The sequence below is a fragment of the Rhincodon typus genome, unplaced genomic scaffold, assembly GCF_021869965.1.
Source record: "Rhincodon typus isolate 14 unplaced genomic scaffold, sRhiTyp1.1 hic_rhity00000071, whole genome shotgun sequence".
In the NCBI taxonomy this organism is placed as follows: Eukaryota; Metazoa; Chordata; class Chondrichthyes; order Orectolobiformes; family Rhincodontidae; genus Rhincodon; species Rhincodon typus.
Genome location: NW_025965709.1, coordinates 91,142 through 95,340, shown reverse-complemented (window position 1 = coordinate 95,340; position 4,199 = coordinate 91,142).

The following is a 4,199-nucleotide window of genomic DNA, read 5'->3' as shown; positions in this document are numbered from 1 at the left end:
TTTCTGAAGAAGGGTCTAGGCCTGAAACATCAGCTTTCCTGCTCCTCTGATGCTGCTTGGCCTGCTGTGTTCATCCAGCTCTACACCTTGTTATCTCAGATTCTCCAGCATCTGCAGTTCCTACTATCTCTGAAACAATTTTTACCCCCATCAAAATTAAGTGATGGTTTTCACACTTTGATTCGATAACTCACAGAAACAGGAACCCTTTTTTTTGACCCTGTGTGACTGGGAGAAGTGAGTTTACTGGACAACTCGGAGTAACATCTCTGTTTCAGGCTTGTTGCAGTATTCCGAGCGAAGGTCAGCACAAGCTGGAAGAACAGCACCTCATTTTCCGCTTGGGAACCCTGAAGCCCTCCAAACTCAATATAGAGTTCAATAATTTTAGGGCCTAAACTCTCCCATGTCCTAGCCCTCTACCCCACACACCAGGCCTTGTGATCACATAATCTGCCATTACACACTACCTATTGTTAGTCACTACCAATCGCCATTTACAGCTATTCACCTTCCTAGTCAGATCATTATCAATTCCTTTGTCTGTCCAATTGCTCTTCTCTCTCTTTCGGCTCTATCCTCACTTATCGTTTACTCCTTACCTCCACCCTCTCCCCCTCCCTATCTTCTGAATATAAACTGACATTTTCCTAGCCACCATCAGTTCTGAGAAAAGGTTACCAGATTTTAACCCCACTGCGAAACCTCTTCTAAGGATGCCTAACCTGAAGAAGTTACCCTCCTCCCTCCGGACAAACCTCAAGGGATCTCTCTCCCACTGCAACTCTCTTCTATCCGCCTCCCACTCTCTCCCTATTTATTTCAAAACCCCCTTCCCCTCCCCCTTTTCTGATGAAGGGTCTAGGCCCGAAACGTCAGCCTCTCTGCTCCTATGATGCTGCTTGGCCTGCTGTGTTCATCCAGCCCTGCACCTTGTTGTACCAGATCTGAAATGTTAGCTCTGATTTTTCTTCACGGATACTGCCAGACCTAATGAGCTTTTCCAGCGACTTCTGTTTTTGTTCGGCGTAACTTGGGAATTGTTTTAGTAATGCTGCATATCTGCCAGAAGTACAGTATACAGTAATGAAGAAATTGGTAGAGGTATTTTGATCGTGTTAGTTAATTTTTTGCAGAAGTACCTTTTTTACAGTTTGGAATATTAGTTGTTTGTTAAGGAACATTTGATGTGTGTTAATTTAGTTTGTTTATTACAGAAAATGTCTTAAAACATGAAATATTGTCCTTTAGTTATTTCTGTTGGTTGCTCAGAAATTAATTTTTTAAAAAGATTTATTGATCTCTCTGGGGTGAGAAGACCAGATACTCATGTTCCTGCATATTCTCAATGCTCACTGTTCTGATTATATGTCACAACATTCACAGCCTTTTGAGAGATGCTGCCACACTGAATTTCTTCTTCTGATACATTTATTTCAACATCACAAAATATTACATAGCACTTATAGTACAGAAAATGACTATTTGGCACAAGTGGCTCATGCTGGTGTTTTTGCTCTATATGACATTCTTCCTGCTCTTATTCCTCAAACCGTACCAACATAATCATCTATTCTTTTCCTTCTCTCCTTTTAATCCAGTTTCCCTCTAAATTTATCTATGCTAATTATCTCAACCACACCCCGTGATAGTAAGGTTCACATTCCTCAGTGCTTTCTGGGTGAAGACATCCCTACTGAATTCATTGTTGGGTTTGTTAGTGGTTATTTTATACTAATGATCACTAATTCCGGTCTCAACTAAAATTGGAAGCAGCTTCTCCCCATTTATGCCTATGGAAATGGAAATCAGCTCTCTACAATTACTGATGGATGAATCACTTCATTATGACATGAGACCATTTGAATCTTGACTCTTTACATTCTACAGTCTGTGGTTTTTTTTTAATGTATTCAGTACAATTCAGAAAGTAAATGCTCACTGTCATTTCTCAAACCTGGGTCTTGGCTACATAAAAAGATATGAAAAATGAAACTAGTGCAATCTTTCCATCTAAGCTTGTAACCTAACATTTCCTTCCTTCCCTTTGTTTGCTGTGGCATTTTAAGAATCAGTGAAATTCTTTAAGGGGATAATTAAATTGAAGGATGAAAGATATTCAAATTCATTTGGAATTTTAGAAACCATTTGATGACATTTCATTTTATAAGGTTCAATCAGAAGAATTAAAATGCATGGAATTAATGGCAAATTAATTTGACTGACAAAGTTCCTCTGGATGAAAGTCACTGACAGAATTCTGTAGGGTTATATTCTGGGTCCCTGCTCTTCAATCAGTCTCTCAGTAATACGGAGGCGGGTAATGCGAGAACGTTTAGGAAGCATAATGACAACAGTGAGATTTTATGACCAGGTAAGGGACAGTTTTTAATCATTGATGGGGTGTGGGTGTGGGATGAGTGTTTATTGTTCATCACTAATCGTCCTTGAGAAGGTGGAGATTAACTGCCTTCTGACCTTCTGTTGCCCATGATATAGGATATCTGTAATGCAGTTAGGGAGGGAGTTCCAGGATTCCATAGTCCAAAGATGTGCAGGTTAGGTGGATTGGCCATGCTAAATTGCCCATAGTGTTCAGGGATGTGCAGGTGAGGTGGATTAGTCATGGGAAATGCAGGATTACAGAGATAGGGTGGGAGACTGGGTCTGGGTGGGATGCTCTTTGGAGCGACAACGCAGACTCAATGGGCTGAATGGACCTCTTTCCGCACTGTAGGGATTCTAGGATTATGACCTAGGCAGACTGGAGGGATGGTGATATATTTCCAGGTCAGGATATTGAGAGGTTTGGAGGGCAACTTGAAGAAAGTGGTGTTTTTAATGGATCTGAGATAGTAGGAACTGCAGATGCTGGAGAATCCGAGACAACAAGGTGCAGGGCTGGATGAACACAGCAGGCCAAGCAGCATCATAGGAGCAGAGAGGCTGACGTTTCGGGCCTAGACCCTTCATCAGAAAAGGGGGAGGGGAAGGGGGTTTTGAAATAAATAGGGAGAGAGTGGGAGGCGGATAGAAGAGGGATAGAGGAGAGGATAGGTGGAGAGGAAACAAACAGGTCGAAGAGGCGGGGATGGAGCCAGGAAAGGTGAGTGTAGGTAGGGAGTTAGGAAGGGGATAGGTCAGTCCAGGGAGGACGGACAGGTCAAGGGGGCGGGATGAGGTTGGTCGGTAGGAGATGGAGGTGCGGCTTGAGGTGGGAGGAGGGGATAGGTGGGAGGAAGAACAGGTTAGGGAGGCAGGGACGAGTTGGACTGGTTTTGGGATGCGGTGGGGGGAGGGGAGATTTTGAAACTTGTGAAATCCACATTGATACCATTGGGCTGCAGGGTTCCCAAGCGGAATATGAGTTGCTGTTCCTGCAACCTTCGGGTGGCATCGTTGTGGCACTGCAGGAGGCCCAGGATGGACATGTCGTCTGAGGAATGGGAGGGGGAGTTGAAATGGTTCGCGACTGGGAGGTGCAGTTGTTTGTTGCGAACCGAGCGTAGGTGTTCTGCAAAGCGGTCCCCAAGTCTCCGCTTGGTTTCCCCGATGTAGAGGAAGCCACACCGGGTACAGCGGATGCAGTATACCACATTGGCAGATGTGCAGGTGAACATCTGCTTGATGTGGAAAGTCTTCTTGGGGCCTGGGATGGGGGTGAGGGAGGAGGTATGGGGGCAGGTGTAGCACTTCCTGCGGTTGCAGGGAAAAGTGCCGGGTGTGGTGGAGCTGGAGGGGAGTGTGGAGCGGACAAGGGAGTCACGGAGAGAGTTGTCCCTCCGGAAAGCAGATAAGGGTGGGGAGGGAAAGATGTCTTTGGTGGTGGGGTCGGATTGCAGATGGCGGAAGTGTCGGAGGATGATGCGTTGGATCCGGAGGTTGGTGGGGTGGTACGTGAGGACGAGGGGGATTCTTTTTTGGTTTTTATTGCGTGGACGGGGTGTGAGGGATGAGGTGCGGGAGATGTGGGAGACACGGTTGAGGGCGTTCTCGACCACCGAGGAGGGGAAGTTACGGTCCTTGAAAAACGAGGACAACTGAGATGTACGGGAGTGGAATGCCTCATCCTGGGAGCAGATGCGGCGGAGGCGAAGGAATTGGGAATAGGGGATAGCATTTTTGCAGGAAGGTGGGTGGGAGGAGGAGTATTCTAGGTAGCTGTGGGAGTCGGTGGGCTTGAAATGAATATCGGTTTC